General features: G+C 45.7%; 1 protein-coding gene and 1 pseudogene across 2 annotated transcripts in view; both read right to left on the bottom strand.

The window, feature by feature from the left end:
* The window catches only part of PRKCB (protein kinase C beta), a 325,066-nt gene that overhangs the window by 161,975 nt on the left and 144,161 nt on the right, over positions 1-18,930 (bottom strand). The gene's annotated exons all lie outside the window — the stretch shown is intronic.
* On the bottom strand, positions 10,535-10,719 carry LOC112641119 (U4 spliceosomal RNA; annotated as a pseudogene).

Below are 18,930 nucleotides of genomic sequence, written 5' to 3' on the forward strand. Positions count from 1 at the left end.
ACAAGTGAAAATAAATAGACACAGGATGCCTGGGTGGCTCAGTGGTTGAGCATCTGCCTTTGGCTCAGGACGTGATCCCTGGGTCCTGGGATCTAGTCCCTCATTGGACTCCCCGCAGGGAGCCTGCTTCTCCCTCTGCCTGTGTCTCTGCTTCTCTCTGTGTCTCTCATGAATAAATAAATAACTCTTTAAAAAAAGAAAAAGAAGATAAATAGACACAATAAGTAGATATTATTTTGTGTGCTATTAAAGAGTTGAGTGTTTTTCTTGAAATGTTCTCTCTATATATAAACTGTACTGAATTTTACTGTATGTAAAAAAAGGTGCATTTTCCCTGCATGAAAACAATATCTCAATAAGCCTGACTAAAAAAAATCTCCAGTCACTGAAGGCTTTGGGGGCGTTCATCTTATAGCTGAGAAGTGAGTGCCTCAAACCCTCTTCCAAGGAAACACCTGTTCATGATTGGCGTTGGCCTGTAGGGGGAGCTCAGGCCATCTCTCGCTCCCTACTCCCCTCGAAGCAGGAGAGCAGGTCTAGTTGGTCAGATTCCAAGGCGTAGCTGGCACAGGTGCAGAAAGATGCACCTGCCATCTTTCTCTTTCTCTCCCATTGGCTCCCTCGGCCTTGGGGAGGCAGCTGGGTGCAGATCCCATGATCTAGCCTTGAGGCTTTTGGGGTGAGTGGCCTGGGCCAGCTCTGCTCCAAACCCTGAAGCAAGTTCTCTTTCTCTTCTTGGCTCTTGTGCTCTCTTCTGGGTTCCCTGATATGTGGACCTTAAAGAAGCCAAGAATTTTTTCTGATTATGGTTTAAATTTCCTTCGGTGTACCCAGTATAGAAAAAAAGGAGTCTCCGAGGGCCTTATGAGCTCGACCTTGAGATATGGGACAAAATCCCAGCTAATCATATATGGCGTCTTTGAGGGGTTTTACCTTCCTCCGTGTATATGCATCTCCTCGGAATATCTCAGGGAGAAAGACTTGAGCGTTTCCGACTAGATCTTACCAAGAACCTTCTCCGCCCCATCATGTCTCTTCAATAAGATGAGATGCCAAGTGGCAGGAAGAATGGGAAGGGAAATGAAACATTTCCTGAGAGCTGCCCATGTGCCAAGTGTACGCTGGATGTCTCATGGGCACTTTCTCCAGTCCTCAGGATATTCCATTTGGAAAGTATTATTCCCATCTTAGCAACACCGAAATGAGCCCAGACTAGAGAGAGAGACAAATTTCCCCCCTCCCCAGGTCACCCAGCTGGCCCCCTGCTGAGCTGGGATTCACAGCCAGCTCTGCCTGGCTCTAAGGATGGGATGCACCAAGTTTCTCTCCCTTCTCTCCTCCCTCCCCGACTTCATTTATGCTCTTCTGTTCCAGTCCAACTACACTAGCACTTCCTTCCTTCCTTCACTCATTCACCCAGCATATGCTTACTGAGAGCCAGGGTCTTCCTAGGCATTGAGGATACAGCTGTAAGCAAGAAGCCAAAATGCCTGGTCTCATCGAATTCACATTCTAATGGCAGAGAGAAACAAATAGAAAAACCCACCAATATCCTGCCTTCTCAGATCTTCTCTATCATAGCATTTAAACCGATGTCTTATAATCACATGTTTAATTCCATCTCTCCAATGCTTAGGTGCAAACACATAGGATTTTTGCTCTGGGCATATACTGTACTTGGCATATAGAAGGTGCTCAATAAATAATTAGAGTTAGTATTTATTGTGCATTTACTTATCCAGGAACTATTTTTCAGGGATTTACCAGGCATTAACTCATATAATCCTCATAACATCCCTAGAAGTATGTACTTTATTACACCCATTTCACAGATGAGGACTGAGGGGTGCAATGACTTGCCCCGGGCTTCCCAGCCCTGGCAAGCACAGCATTTCACACAGTGGCTGGTGAATACTGAGAAGTCTGTGAGTTGTGGTGGCAGCTGGGGGGCTGTGATCATTGCTGCTAACCACTGAGAGCTCCTGAGCAATGCATGTGCTGTTCTAGAAAGTAGCTTGGAGAGTACTGTGCAAGACAGATTAGAGCCAGACAGGAGCAAGGAAGGCCTATTGGGCAAGCAACAGAGCAAAGTTTGCTTATGGTTTATTTAGATGCTGTTGGAGGCTCCTCCAACCTGGCTCCCTCGCCTCCACTTTCAGGAGGGCTCAGAGTTGTAAGCACCAGCTCCACTCATCCAATCACTTCTGTCCTCCTTCCCCCTGCTACCTGGGAGAGCTTGGAATAAAGCCACAGTCCCACAGCTGGGGGCCCCATGACTCCAAGATCCTCAAGGAGAATCATACAGGGTGTCTGTCCATGCCTGTTCATGTGCCCCATGCCATCTCTGAGATGGTGGGGGGTGGTTTTGCACTTTGAGACATCTCACTCCCCCGGACACAGGTTGACTGGTGCAGAGGTAGGCGCTTGGCTCCAATGACTCACATGTTTAGTGAATGGAACACAGGCAGCCAGGAACACAGGGCTCCAGGGCTGACGTGGCCTTTTTTTTATTTTTTTATTTTTTCAGTGGGCTTCAAAAACAGAGGAACAAAGACAACAGGCCATGTGACCCGAGGGATGGAGCTCCAGGTCGCAGTCCCTCCTGGGCCTGGCATCCTGTCCTCCCATTCCATCCGACTCTCCTGTGTCCTCTGTGTCTCCTCTGCTTATGGCCAATCTAAGGGGGCATCTGTTACCTGCAGCCAGTGATGAGCATCAAGAGATTTCTAATCACTTTGGCTCAGGTAAGGCCCACTGACCAATCAGAAGGAACAGCAGGTTTAGCTGCGCTGGGAGTTAACTCTTCAGTTGCTGGCTCTGGAGAGGTAGGGGGCGGGGAGCTGGCAAGGAAAGAAGTGAATGAGTGATAGAAAGAAGAGGCTCAGAGGCCCTGGCGGCTATTTACAGATCAGTTTTAAAGTATTTCAATATTGTAAAAAAAAAAAAAAAAAATAAAGTATTTCAATATTGTGAAAACTGGTACAGTAATGCCAGTGCATACCAGTTAGATACCAGCCTGGCCTTTAACCAAAATACATGCCTTGGAGGCTGTGGCCATTGACGAGCTCTGGGATGAGCCTGCGGACCCAGGCAGACTCTAACTCAGAACTTTCCCCCATCCCAGGCCAAACACACTGGGTCCCCTCCAGTCCATCTATCGCCCATCTCCATCCCTGGCCTGGGTCCTCCTCAATGCTCACAAGTTAAAATCTGGAGCCTGTGGGCCATTATCAACTTTGCAAACATGCTATATTTGCTCCATAGGGTACTTTTAAAAAATTCAAGATAATTGACTACATTTAATAATCATGAAATGTTAGATGAAAATGTAAATATCTGGCTCCTTTTGAAAAATCACAAGTTGTGGCAGCAGTGGACACCCATTCCTGGGGGCTGAGCAGTGGCTGCCCCCTTCAGATATGGCTTCCAGTCCTCTGCAGTCCCTGCCACTCCCTATTGTCTCACACCATGCCTGCTTCCCCCGCCCCCCACCTGCCTGGCCCCTGTAGAAATTTGGGTTTATGATCTCTCTCAGAACCCCCCAATCTCCCTACAGTTCACTGGCTGAGAACCTACCCCATATGAACACATGCTCTAACCTCCCAAATGAGTTCACTTGGCTCAGTGTCAAATGCCTTCAGAAATAGTTTTGAATCTACTGTATCATCACCCCAGTATCAACCCCTGATTTCCAGGATCCCTAGTCATCTCTCCCACCCTGGGAATCGAGATCCTGGCATGCTTCCTTTCCCCACTAGTGTGGGGGAGGTTCCATCAAGCTTTCTACAGGGTGAGCTTGGATTTCTTCGTTTCCTTTCATTTCTGATGCTGCTCCCAGAGATTGCTGAATCACAAGAACAAAATAATAATGAACTATTGGGACTTTTGATGCCACCACGAATCAAACACAGACTTATCTGCCAAGCACTGTGCAAAGTGTTCTGTATCACATCATTCAATCTTCATCATGGCCAATGGCAGAAGATTATTACCCTGGTATTCCAGATGAGCAAACTGAGGCTTAGAGAGGTAACTTGTTCAGTTCAAAGTCACAAAGCAAGAAATTTCAAGAGTCAGGAATGGAATCCATGTTTGCCAGGCAGCTGAGTGGGAACACGTGTGTGTCACCTGGCTGCCTCCCTGCTCCTCAGCCTCCCCGATGGTCTCCCACCTGATGGGGAGTTACAGATGATGGCAACCTTCATCTCACACAAACACAGCACCAGCCAGTGATGGGCTGATTGGGGTTCCCCACCGTCACTCCCAAGCCAGAGTCTTCACCATGAACACCCAAGTCCCCAGGCCCAAAGGACGGACAGATCCCAGCTCAGCATCTCTGGTCCATCACCTGACTCCAGGCTCAAGCAGCTAACGAGGAAGGAAGCACAGATCAGAAACCAAAGAGGAAAAAAAAAAAAAAATCTTTAAACATCTAAGTCACAGCCTAAAATAGCCTTTCTCGGTCTGAATGAGCTGTGTGGCTTTGTTCACAGGTGGGCTGAAATTTGGCTGAGCTGAGGCAAAGCTGCAGGAATCGGGAAGCTGGATTGAAGCCCGGAGGCCAAGAAAACATACACCAACAACATCAGTCAGAGGGGGAATAAAAGCGACCTATAAATTTGGACTGTGTCATCCCTAGACATTTACAGGCCACAAAAGCCCCTGAAGGCACACTTCCCAGGAGGCAGATGGGCAAGGTGAAATTGAAGATCCCAGCTGGAAATACCATCATAACAGAGGAAAGGTTACAGACAGGGACTCTGGAGTTAACTGTGTGACTTCAGGCAAGTGACTTAACCTCTCTGAGTCTGTATAAAAACACTACCCACTTCATGGACTGGCTTCACAGATTGGCTCCCAGCAGAGTGTCCCCCACACAGGAAGTATAAGCTCTTGATTTCATTATTCTGAGGAGAAAACAATCATCATGTCAACACTTCCCAAACTTCAGTCTTGAGTCATCTTAATTCTGCATGTCTACATACTACCTATAATATGTACTTAGCATTTTTTTTAACTCAGTATGCCCTTTATTTAAATAAACCTATTTGAAAATAAAACTCTGTAAGGGTGTGAACTCGTGGGATTGATGTGCAAATTATGTTTTTTCTAATACACCTTCAAGTGCAAGAGCCAACTCCTAAAATAAAATTTTAAAATGCACATCCCAACAGTCTCCATTGAGAAGCTGCAGAGACACAGATACATGTCTTCCTGGTGGGTAGGCCAATTGCTCTTTCGTGCTACCTATCAAAAGTACAAATGCTTCTTGCCTGGTGACCCACTTGTCCCACTACAGGAATTTATCCCAGAGACAAACCTGCATACAGAGGAAATAAAATGCACACACGGTTGTTCACTGCAGCATTATTTATAACAGCAAAATATTTTAAATAAGCCAAGTGTCGTAGGTAGGGAGCTGCTTAAATAAATCATAATGTAGCTACATGGTGGCATACTGCTCAGGTATACAGAATGAGTTTTCTGCACTAATACGGAGAAATCTTAAGTGTATATTTTTAAGTGAAACTGAAAATGAAAAAAAAAAACAAGGTGCAGAAGAGTCTACGTGGCATGCTACCTTTCGTGGGAGAAAGTGAGGCAGGATAAGGAAGTATCTATATTCTAAATTACTCAGACGCATCTTTGTATAGTTTTGATGTAAAGTAGGATATTTAAGCATTTATCCAGGGGCCACGAAAAAAAATCTCTCAGCAGGTACCACCACGCCAAGTAACACAACAGTACCAGCCATACCCCAGACTGCAAACAAAATACAAAAGCTTCCCAAGAGACAAAGAAGCAGGGAAGCCTTCATTGGGATGGTGTGGATTGAGGTTTTGTGAACATGAAATGCGTATCACGTGAGAAGCTGTAATTACACACACACACACACACACACACACACACACACGCTCACCGCAGCCGAAAGGGGGAGACTATAATTTGGTGAAGATCTCTCATTTTGTTCCTGGAGAAGCAAGTCAATAGAGCTGATAACGCTGTGTAAATGTTCGTGTCCACTGACAGTTTGCTCAAGCATTTGATATATGCCACGCCTCCTACCAGCCAGCACCCCTTTGCAAATAAGTAATTGTTTGATTGGAAGGCCCGAGCCCCTGTCGTGTCAACTCAGGGAGAGTTTTAAATATGATTTCCTGCATTAAGAGTTGCACTGGAGTCAATGTCAATATTGGAGGCTAATTAACAGCCCTGTTCAAATCTAACGCCCGGGCGCTGGAAGTTATTAGCTTTTTTATTCTGGGGCCAGTTCTTTAACCCATTTAAGTGTTCGCTCCTTTTGCCTGAAAGTGGGACAAAGACAATTTCTAATTTCCTAAACTAATGGGAGTTCAATGAATGAATGCATGGAAACTGCCCAGCAGTCCCTGGTGAAAACCAACATTTAATACATGCTCACTGTTCTCATTAATTTTCTGTCCATAGCCTTTGTCTGTATTTAAGTTCAAGTGTGTTTCTTTCTAAATGAGTTGTAACACGTTTCCTATATAATCAGTAAGGATATGAATCATTCACCTAAGATATAGGCAGTAAATATTTTCCCAGCTTTTCGCTTGCCTTTTAATTTTGTTGTTCTTTTTCCAACATACAATAAGGCAAGTGTGTGTGTGTGTGTGTGTGTGTGTGCGTGTGTTTATATAAAGTGCCAATTTTTCCATTTTCCTTTACAGTCTGTGTCCCCGCTGTTATATTTAGAAAGTCCTTCCCAGTTTTTTCTTCAACATCTTACAGTTTCACTTTCTGCACTGAAATCTCTACTTCCCTTGAAATTCATCTTCGCAGGAGCTCTGAGAAAAGACCTTTTTTTTTTCTTCATGTTTAGCCAGTTGTAACAGCACACGTATGGAATGGCTCTTCATACATTCATTCCTCATGTATCCTTTGGTTCACTTTTAAATTTTCTCTTATGCTCCACCGATTTCTCTCTATTCCTGCCCCAGTTCCACACAACTTCAATACGTCATAGGTTTATAATATCTGAGCATCTGAAAGCATGCACTTTATAGCCAGCCACCCCTGCTCCACCATTACTGTCTGCTTTGAAAATGTTGATGGTTATTCTCACCTGCTAAATTTCCTGATTGTACTGGAAATGCCAATCTTGGCCAACCCTATGTATTGTCCTTCTAGAAAGACTTCCACCTACAGCATCAGCTCAGTGGACAGTAGAGCATCTGGCCTCAGGCTTCCTGCCAGTGCTGAGTGGACCAAAGTTTGATCAGTGGCATGTTGTTTGTGAAGGAAGAACTGGGCCAATCAGAATTCAGAACAAGGTACAGTGCAACACTGGGAGCCGGGGCTGAGCTAAGGGGGTGGGTGGGTGGGGTGGGTGATATCAAGTGAGGGCTGGCAGGGGCAAGAAGAGAGAAAGAGAGGGAGAGAGAGAATGAATTTACATATAATTTGAGTCCTTGGGGCACCTAGATGGCTCAGTAGTTGAGCGTCTCCCTTTGGCTCAGGGAGTGATCCCGGGGTCCTGGGATCGAGTTCCCCATCAGGCTCCCTGTGGGGAGCGTGCTTCTCTCTCTGTCTATGTCTCTGCCTGTGTGTCTCTTATGAATAAGTAAATAAAATTAAAAAACATTTTTGAGTCATTTATGTCCTTCCAGAAAACTTGTTTTCTCTAAACTTTTCTTAGTTGCCATTAACCTGAAGCTAGCCTTCCTTTCCAGGATTTACATGTTATCTCAACAAACGGTCTCAATTCAGTAGCTAAGTCAGTGGTTCTTAACCTGAGTAGGCCACCCTCAACAGCAAGCATGCAAATCTCTTGCAGGGATCTATTTCCAGGCCTCTGGGTGGGACTCACAGCAGCAGAGAGCCACGATTTTCTGGGGGTGTTGCCTCACTCAGATTTACAAAGAATATTGGTGAGAAGCTAAAAACTAGTGACAGTGGCCCAGCTCTCCTGGTGGCAGCCATGGGCTGGCTCTGAGTCCTGGCCACATCCTTCAAGTGGGGCATATAGTCTGTGAGTCCCCACGGTCCTCACTCACTACTCACTGGCCCCTGCAGGCATCTGAGTAACTCCTGCCAGATCCTAACCCTAACTGGTATAGCCACACGAGACCATATGAAACAGCAGCTGCACACATGCATTTGAGCTTCAGAGAGGAATGTAGACCCTCTCTCGGGTAGAAGCAGAGTCCTCATTCTCACGGCGAACAGGAGTTGCCTTCCTTCTTCTGGAAGGCTATGTGCACTTACAAGCCAACTGCAACCTTAAGTGGCTTCCAGACATCAAGCATTCAACCGGCAGATTCCGCTCCAATTTGGTACCTGAGTCAGCAGAGTATGAGGAGCCCCATCCCTTCCAGCAGGTGAGGGAGTCTGTCTACCATGAAGAGGTAATTTAGGAAGAAGGTATTTCAAGGGTGAGGCTCTAGGTGGGGTTGCCTGGATTCAAAAGCTACCTCCACCTATCTGTACCCTTGGCCATGTTGCTTAAAGTCTCCATACTTGGTGTGAACCCGGGATAACAATGATATTTATTTTCCGGGGACTGTCATGGGGTGGGAATTACATAAAACCTTTAAAAGAGCCGCCTGACACAGAGCAGACACCCAATAAATACTAGCTGTTATTATTAATTATTAATTATTGCTGGCCAGGGGCATCCCTATGTCTACTGAGCTGTAACTTTTCCCAGTAAACCCCACACACATTCCCACCTCTTGAACTTCGGTCTGGGTTTCCTGCATCAATTCCTTCCACTAAAGCAATAAGCCGTTCATTTATTTATCCACTGATTCACCGAGTATTTGTCAAGTGTATCAGGTGCTGGATGAACAGAATCAGACATAGGGTCTGCCATTATGGGCTCCCAGGCTCGTTTGGAGGAGACGGTAAAGAAGCACAAACAAATGTACACTTCTGACCCCTGCAAAGAAGATTGTGGTGCTTCCAGAGTTTTAGTGAGGGGTTCACAGCTGGGCAGACAGGTGTGAGAGGCTTCCCTCAGAAGTGGAGTGTGAGCTAGGATCTGAAGGATGGGGAGTAAAACCTAGACAGAAGACACCTGGCTGGAACTCTACCCCAAGTGGAGCTAATCCACTGCCTGAGGTCCCATTTCAACCCAGGTTGACACCTGGCTGACACCACCCCACTGCCACCTGCCTGGCTTCAAGCTCTGCCTCCACCTCCATTCCCTGTCCCCAGCCCAGATCCCCAGCCATGAGACCCTAGCCCCCATGGGAGGGAATTTAGTAGAGAGCTCATGAGTCAGTCTCTAAAGTTATAGAGTCTGAATTCAATCTCAGTTCTGTTACTTCCCACCCACATGGCCATGAGCAAGTTACTTATACTATATGAGCCTCAACCTTCCCACCTGCAAAATGGAGCCAAGAGCTATCATGTGGAAGAGACACTACAGCAGAGTAGTATACACTGCACAGAAAGGCTGCCTGGCACTGAATCCCAACCCAACAACTTCCTAGCTGTGTAACTTTGGGCAGGTTACCTAAACTATGCTCCAGCGCCCTCATCCTGAGAGTGGGAATGATGACGATAGCTCTGCATTCTCATGGGAAGTTAATGAGTTAATATTCGTAAGACAGTGCTCAGTAAATACTATGTGTCTGTTGAATATACTAAATAAATGCTCCTGCTTTCTAGGTTTGTGCAGATTAATGAAGTCATGATTATATGTTGTGCTGTAGCACAGTGTCCAGACCCCATAAATGTTAGAACTTAACATGAAAACTCCATCTGTGACCTTGGGCAAGTCACCCCAGGCTCTGGTCTCAGTTCCCTCTTCAGAAAACAATGGGGTGAACAGGGCATTCCCCAGGGGGCCTTCAGGGTCTGACAATCTTCAGAGTCGCCCCGCCTCTTCCTGTGGAGGTCGTCATGTGAATTCATTGCTTAGGGTGTACAGCAGGCTCTCAGGGACCAGACACACTGCCAACAGATCGCAGCCTGGTGTTATCAATAAATCCTCCATCACCCCCCAAACACACACTGGCATCCTGGCCCCTCACTGCCCCACCTCCCTGCAGGGTGCCATCAGTTCACAGAGGGAGGAACACCCCTCTTGCCCTGCTGAGTGAGGGCTGCCCCAAAAGCAAGACCAGGACACAGGGTTACTCAACTTGCAAAGGCGCTGTCAGTTTGATTTCTGGGTGCAGAGCATGGTGCCTAGCTTCCTGACAGCTCCCTTGGCCGCAGGAGCCCTCGGCGTACCCAAGCCTGTGGTTCAAAGAAGCAAGAAGAACCTTCATGCAGAAGGACACGGGGGACACTGCCGAAGCCAATGTCTGCCGGGCCAAGTGGAGCCTCTGGGACTCCCGGCACCTCAAGACCATAGGGATTCTTACTCTAATGATCCTAATCACTAGAAATGAGGATCCTAAATCATTAGGCTAGAGAGACAAGAAGCCGAACTGAGGAAGATGAGTTCTATATATGCTGGCCCTTCACCACTGGGACACCACTCTGCTCCACAAGGAGTTACAGAAGCTGTGATATGCCCGGCACAGCACTATGTTGCAGCGATCAGAGAACATATCCCGACCCCATCCACACTGGGGTTTCATAGATTCCAGCAGGGGATAATAATTATAGTTGACACTTGAACAATGTGGGGGCTAGGGGCACCAACCACCCACACAGTTGAAAATCCACATGTAACTTTTCCATCAGCAATAATCACGCCTCGGATAAACCTCATTGGTTATGATGCTGCCACTGCGCAAAGCTCACATGTAACTTTGACTCCCCCAACACTTAACTATGAACAGCCTAGTGACCAAGAGCCTTACCAATAACATAAACAGCTGATTGACATGTACTTTGTATATGCGTTGTATTCTATAGTCTATACTGCATTCTTAACAATAAAGTAAGCTATGGAAAAGAAAAGGTTATTTTAAAAAATCACAAGGAAGAGAAAATACATTTATGGTACTGAATCACCACCAAAAAAAAAAAAAAAAATCCCTGTGTATGTAAGTATTCATGCAGTTCAAACCATGTCGTTCAAGGGTCAACAGTATCAGTATGAGTAGCAGCTAACATATGCCAGGCACTGTTCTAAGAACTTTACATATAATTAGCACATTTGACCCTCACTGATTGGGCAAGATATCTATTATTATTGGGGCACCTGGGTGGCTCAGTGGTTGAGTGTCTGCCTTTGGCTCAGGTCGTGGTCCTGGGTTCCCAGGATCAAGTTCTGCATCAGGCTCCCTACAGGAAGCCTGCTTCTCCCTCTGCCTATGTCTCTGTCTCTCTCTCTGTGTCTCTCATGAATAAATAAAGTCTTTAATATATATATATATATATATAATCTCCATTTTACTGAGGAGAGAGACATTAAGTCACTGGCCCATGGTCACACAGCTAGTGATTTGGATGCAGAATCTGAGCTTTTGGTCACCACATAAGCCAATGTAAGATCACCCTGTGACGTGTGACAGCAAAGAGAGGTATGTGGTGCTCTAAGAGTAAAAAACCGGAGGAACTAACCTGGTCATGGAGGTCTCAGGGAGGAGGTGATGGTCTGGAGAACAAGGAAGGTTCTTAACCCTGGATGCACATTAAAGTCAATTGGGAGGTTTTGAATCAATCATAGATTCTGATTTATTTGTCTGGGATGGGCCCAAGAACCAGCGTTGGGTTTTATAGCTCCAAAGATGATTCAGATATGCAACCAGGCTGGAGCCTCACTCAACTCAGGGGAAGCAGGGGGAGGCAGTGGCCAGCACATGGAGCAGCAAGTGCAACCACCTAGTGTAGGGGAGCAGGGAGGGCCAGAGGCTGCTAAGGAGGAAGCTCAGGGGCGAGGAAGGGTGTGGTCAGGGAGGCCTGGAGGGACGACAGGGCCACAGCATGCAGGGCCTACTCAGTAGTGACCCTATGGTTTCTCTTCCAAAGGGGACTCCATGAGAATGACAGGAATACAAAACCAAAGCGTTTGTGCCACCAGTGCAACAGAACCACCAGATCTGTCTATGGGCAAGCATGGGAAAGGAAGATGTGTGACATCCCAGCTTAACAGCCACGTCGCAGTATCGGCTTTGCCCCAAGAGTGAGCTGGAAGCTACCAACATGTTTCCAGCAAGGATGATGACATGATCACATCTAGTTGTTGGAAAGATGACTCCACTGCAATGTGGTTGTGACTGTCTGGTGAGACAGAGAGGAATCAGGGAATCAGAACAAGAAGCTACTGCTACAGAGAGGATGAATGAAGCCTGGGCTGAGGTCCTGTCTCTGGGGATGGAGAGGAGTGGGTGGCAGAGTATCGTGGTGGGTAAGAGCAGGCTTGGGAGCCAGACCACGTTCAAACTCAGACTCAGCTTCTTATTGGTCATGTGACTTGGCAAGTCAGCTAACTCTTCTGTAGGATGGGCATAAAAAGAGGATCTTTCTCATGGGGTGAGGTTTCAATGAGTTCGTGCATATAAATCACTTAGAACAGCACGGCATATGATAGGCATTATATAAATGTTAGCTATAAATACTAGCCAGGAGGTACAACAGGAACTGACAATGGAGAGAACAGGAGGGTAGGACAAGTCTAGGAACACATAGGAGGCCCCATGAGGAGCGCCTGGGTGGCTCAGGTGGTTAAGCATCTGCTTTCAGCTCAGGTCATGATCTCCAGGTCCTGGAATTGAGCCCCACGTTGGGCTCCTGGCTCAGCAGGGAGCCTATTTCTCCCTCTCCCTCTGCCTCTGCCTCTCCCCCTTGCTCATGCACTCTCTCTCACTCTCGCTCTCGCTCTCTCTCTCTGTCTCAAATGAATAAATTTAAAAAAACTTTTAAAAAAAGATGAGGCCCCAAGAATGAAGCATGGTTCAGCAGGATTCTGGAAAATCACAGTTGAAGGGTGAAGAAGAGCCAAGAGAGAAAGTTGCATGAGGAAGGACTGAGGTGCAGAATTAAGGAGCAGAGCCTGGACCGGAAAGCCAGGATTATAAGCCAAGTCAAGTCCAAGATTCTGAGTCAAGCACTTACATAATATGCCAGGCGCTGTGTTAAGCTTTTTGCATACATTACCTTATTTAATACTTACAACTTGCTTTCATACAACATGAAGTAGGCACATTACCCATCCTCATCTTGAAAATGTAGAAAGGGGCACTGCGAGAGTAAGGCACTTAGCCAGAGTCACAAAACTTAGCTTTGAACCCAGGCAGTCCAGCTCTGGAATCCACACTCCTTTATTATTATTATTATTATTATTATTATTATTATTATTATTATTATTTATTTGAGAGATAGAAAGAGCTTGAGCAGGAGGGACAGAGGGAGAGGGAGAGAGAATCTCAAGCAGACACCACGCTGAGCACAGAGCCTCATGAGGGGCTCAAACCCAGGACCCTGAGATCATGACCTAAGCTCAAAGCAAGAGTCAGCTGCTTAACCATCCAGGTGCCCCAGAGTCCACACTCTTAACATGCAAGACCACAAACCTGAGCTTGAACGTTTCACTCTGTCCTCACTCCCCAACTACCACTAAAAATGCCACACGCACACAAAAAAAGTTTAAAAATAGGAGAATCCATTTCAGCCCAGAAGTCAGGGAAAGGTGCCAAGTAAATGCCAGAAACTCTTCAAATGTTTTTGAATATCTGGAAATGGTGAGACCTGAACTGGCCTGGCTCTCCCAATTCAAAAGATTTAGAATAGCAAGGCCCGATGATGAGGGTAGCAAACCAAACACAGGAAGCCAAAGTGAGCCCTTGAAAGAGTCTGTGTAGTCCCTGACTGCAGAAGCACCTGATAATTATGCAGAATGATGAATGACCCCCTCTCAAAGCCTTCAGGAGAGACAAGTGGCTGCCAGACACACAGGCCGATCCACTGGTCTTGGAGAGTGCTCGAACAGCAGAGGGCAGTGCAGCTGCTTCCCTACCAGGGCTGAGTCCAAACTTCCAGCAAGTGGTGTGCTCTACCCAACTGAAAGCTCCACCCAGCCGCCCTGGTCAAGGGACCTCTGCCTACTTTTGTGGCTCTCTGCTTTGGACTGCTGTGCCCTCTCTACTCCCCAAAGAAGGCTCATTTGATTAAACCCACATTTTTCTCTTCTCCCTTTATAAGAAGGGGGTGAGAGAACTTTCACAGACAGTTCCCACCTACAAATGTAGAGGTTTTAACCTGGTGGTACACAGAATGAACCCAGTCCAAAAATATGCTTAAAATACACCACGGCTATAATCTCAGGTTATTTGTCAACATCTAAATTTAGGAGATTCAGACTTCTCTTGAAAAATGAAAAAATCTGGTGGCTCAGTGGTTTAGCGCCTGCCTTCGGCCCAGGGCCTGAAGTTCTGAAGTCACTGGAGTCCTGGAATCAAGTCCCATGTCGGGCTTCTGCATGGAGCCTGCTTCTCCCTCTACCTGTGTCTCTGCCTCTCTCTCTCTGTGTCGCTCATGAATAAATAAATGAAATCTTAAAAAAAAAAAAGAAAAATGAAAAAATCTGGACCTTGGTCTTTTAAAAAGCAAGAATTTTTTTCAAAAAAGTGCACGGAGTAGCAGCTTCTCCTTTTAGATGGGGTGCTCACACACCAGATGGACACTCCCTGTTATCACACACTTGACTTTACTTATCTGCCAGACCCCTCACTGGCTTTGAAGTTGGAAATCCTGGATAAATGGAATGGAATGCATCCTTCCAAAGTCATGTGGCCACAAACAAAACACTGAGGAAAGCAGAGGAAAAAGGAAAGAGAGGGGTCTGCTGTATAATTCTATTTGCATAGACACCAAAAGAAGGCACACTGTTTTCCACAATGGCTGCACCATTTTGCATTCCACCAACAGCATTCAAGGGTTCCTATTTCTCCATGTCCTCCAATACTTGCCATCTTTTGGGTTTGTTTTGATAATAAGGATCCTAATAAGTGTGAGATAGTATCTCATTGTGGGTTTGATTCACATTTCCTGACCATGAGTGATGTTGAGCATTTTTTTTTCATGTACCTCTTGGCCATTTGCAGGTCTTCTTTGGAGAAATGTCTACTCGGGTCCTTAGGCCGTTTGGAGGAGCTCAAAACATAAAAGATGGAGCCACCATATGATCCAGCAACTCCACTTCTGGGTATTTATCCAAAAGAAATGAAGTCAGGATCTCAAAACAGGTACCCTATGTTCACTACAACATCATTCACAATAGCAAAGATGTGGAAGCAACCTAAATGTCCTTCAACAGATGATTGAATAAAGAAAATGTGGTATTGGAATATTATTCAGGCTTTCAAAAAGAAGGAAATATTACAATATGGGGCAGAGGTGAACTGTAAGGACATCATGTCAAGTGAACTAAGCCAGACACAGCAAGACAAATATTGCATAATTCCACTTAGATGAGACATCTAAAACAGTCAAACTCCTAGAACCAAAGATTGGGATGGTGTTTGTCAGATGCTAGAGAGAGGGGGAAAGGAAGAGTCACTAATCAATCGGCATCAAGTTTCAGTTAAACAACATGAATAAGCTCTAGGGATCTGCACAATATTGTGCTTGTAGTTAACAGTACTGTATTGTGTACTCAAAAGCATGTTAAGAAGGGGGGCACCTGGGTGGTTCAGTGGGTTGAGTGTCCAACTCTTGATTTCAGCTCAGGTCATGATCTCAGGGTCATGAGATCAAGCCCCACCTCAGGTTCTGTGCTCAGTGCAGACTGCTTGGGCTTCTCTCCCTCTCCCTCTGCCCCTCCCCCCACTCTGCTTTCAATCAATCAATCAATCAATTTTTTTGAGTGTGCTAAGAGGGTAGATCTTAGGTTAAGTATTCTTTCTGAAATATAATGAAATGAAATAGCAATAAAGAGTTCAATGGGGAAAAAAAAGTCAGCAAACAACTGCTGACCTGGGTAGCTAGTCTGATGGAAGGGGTCAGAGGTGTGAGAAGTAGAAGGGAATCCAGAAGGGCTTCTGGTTACAGAGAAATGTCTGCTGTGTGGGAATTCATCAAGATTGACACTCTCCATGTACAATAAACAGTTTTCAAAAACCATGTGACCCCCACAGACAAAAACCAGCACCTTTAATTCCAAATTCTAAATTCCTAAAGAGAGAATCTGATCAGTCCAGCTTGGGACACATGTCCACATGCAGATGGACCAAACGGGGCAGAGGCTGTGGGGTCACAGAGCTCTGGGGGCTGCATATTTGGAAAGGCAGTTCTCGAAGAAGAGGACTTGTCCAGGTGGACAGAGCTGAGCTATGAAGGTTATAAGGCAGTTTGAAGTACTGAGTAAGAACATGGTCCTGGGGGCCAGACTGCCTGGGTCTGAATCCTGGCTCTACCACTCACTAGTTGTGTGACCTTGGGCAAGTCACTTAGTCTCTCAGCACTCCAGTTTCCTCATCTGTAAAATGGGGATGATAGCAAAGGTATCCCTAGAGTGTGATGAAGAACAGAGAGTTATTATATGTAAAGTGCTTAAAACACAATTATATCTAAGAATGCTGGCTCCTGGATATCACTGTATTTTAAAACTACTGTATTTAGGAGGCCCTGCCTGGCTAGGTCAGAATAGCATGCAACTCTTGATCCCAGGGTCATGAGTTCAAGCCCCATGCTGGGTATAGAAATTACTAAAAATAATAATAATAATAAACTGAAAAATAAAAATAAAAACACTGCATTTAAAAATCCTAGAATTCCAGGCCACTGGAGGTAGGGGGAGCCACTGGGAATACAAAAAATTCAAGGCAGAAGGAAGACTAGAAATGAGGTCTTCTGACTCTGGGGACCTGTGCCTTTCACATCCCTGCAGGCTGCCTCTCTCTAGGGTCATCTGCCTTTTGATTTCTCTACTTCTCCCAAGTCCGCAGGCTCCACAGGCTAAATCTCTGGGCAACCGCCTTTATCAGGCTCTGAGGCTGGTCCGCCCCCAACTAGGAGAAGCCAAAATAATTCATAAGACAGGACATCTGCACCTCATTCAAATCACGGCAGCCCTGCCCTTTCTGCACAGGAGAAACAGTTGGTTTCTGTTCTCAGGACGCCACGCATCATGGATTTGCTTCTTCCTCCACAGCATGAAGTGCTGTGTCTTTATGACAGTAAGACACAATGGGCTATTGAGAAGCAATTCTTTCTGACCTTTACGCGCTGCTTCTGCACTGCGCTAGCCACAGCAGGCACACGGCCAATAGGAGCGGAGGGATCGTGGGGCATTCACTCCACGGACATGGAAAGAAGTGCATTTTATCACACCACCAGCATTTTATTAGACTCTCCCTCCAGCCAGCCCATGCAAGGTGTCTGTGTATTTCCATTTTGTGACAAGCAAGACGGATGCATGTCATGCCAAAAACCAGCCTGCACTTTTGAAGCTCACTCTTTAAGACTTGAAAGGACCTTTAGTGGTAAGAATATTAACACCTATTATGTGGCAGGAGTGGTAGGAAGCCCTTATACCGTGGATTCACTCATTTGCTCTTCACTTGAATCCGTGAGCAAGGTGTTACTTTATCCTCTTTTTACAGATGAGGAAACTGAGGCAGAGGCCTGGTCACTAGCCCAGAATGATCCAGCCAGTTAGTGGCAGATGTGGCATTCAAACACAGCCACTCGAGTTTCAGAGCCACCATGCAATATGCCTTGCACTGGTTTCCAAACTCAGCTACCCATCAGAATTACCTGAAAGTCTTTAAAATACCTATTTCCAGGCTCTTGTATTTTTTCAGGTGAAGTCTAGTTTCAGTAGGCTCCTCAAATAATCTTTAAGCATTCAACCTATCTGCAATCTGCAAAGCAGGGTTTAGAGATTATAGTGGCAGTGTATTTTTTTTTGATCTGCCAAAACTCTCTGCTCTTTTTTTTTTTTTTCCTGGTAGGTAGCAGTGCCTCATTTTTCCTCTGAAAGCCATCCCAACCACACTATGTTCACTCTTGGAGGGAACACTGTGAAGCCTCAACCAGGGGCTACTTAGGTAACTTGACCTTGACCAAATAATCTCTCTTCTTCCAGAATTTGACTTTAAAACCAAAGCAACACAAGAACCAAAATCAGATATAGCTAGTCTGATTGTTCAGATTTTCTTCCAATTCTCTAAAGTACATCATATCTTTTTCAATAAATTCCTTTCTAACTTGAGTTAACCAAAGGCTGATTCCTTTACATGCGACCAAACAACACCAGCAAAAGAGCCACCCATGTGGTAGAAACCCACATCTAGCACAATTATCACCCCTACAGCATCCATGGCAACTGATCTTTGCTCACCTGAGACAGGGAGTTAATATCCTTATACAGCAACCCATTGGTTTGTTTGGGCTGCTTTTCTTTATCCCAAATAGATGGTCCCTAGTTCTGATTCTGTCCTCTGAAACTGTATTTAAAAAACCTATACAACATTTCTTTGGATGTTTAATGACAAGCCTAGCCTCGAAGCTAAACAGGCCAACCCTCAGAGTACCTCCAAGCCCCCCTCCCCGCCCCCGTAAGGCATTCTTTTGGTATTTGGTAACAGACACCCTGATTACTGAGCCCTTCTGGTGTGAATGCAGAAGTTAGAGACTGCAATGTTACATAACGTAAATAGAATGTATCTTCAGCAGAATGATACACTTTCAGATTTAGAGAGGCAATAGATCAAACAGACAGACAGATGGCCTGCCTGTCCTGTTTAGACTGAATTACACCTGAGGTTATTTATCCTTGAGAGATACAGATGGGTCTTCTTTGGTCCAGGTGATGGTGAGATCTTCCCATGATGCCAAGAGGGATACTCGACCCGAACTGCTGTTTCATGTCCTGTAGGAGCCAGATGGGCTTGGAGCATCTTCAGAGCTGAACTGTGGGGTATCCCCAGTTGGTGTTATGGGAAACTGAACAACCCAGGCTCTGAGAAGTACATAGTTGTGTTGCCTTATCTGAGCCAAGAAGACCAGTCAATGTCACAGAAGGAGGTAAGCCTTCTCTCCTGCCACCAGTGTGGAGGCAGG

Source organism: Canis lupus, chromosome 6, assembly GCF_003254725.2.
Source record: "Canis lupus dingo isolate Sandy chromosome 6, ASM325472v2, whole genome shotgun sequence".
Lineage (NCBI taxonomy): Eukaryota > Metazoa > Chordata > Mammalia > Carnivora > Canidae > Canis > Canis lupus.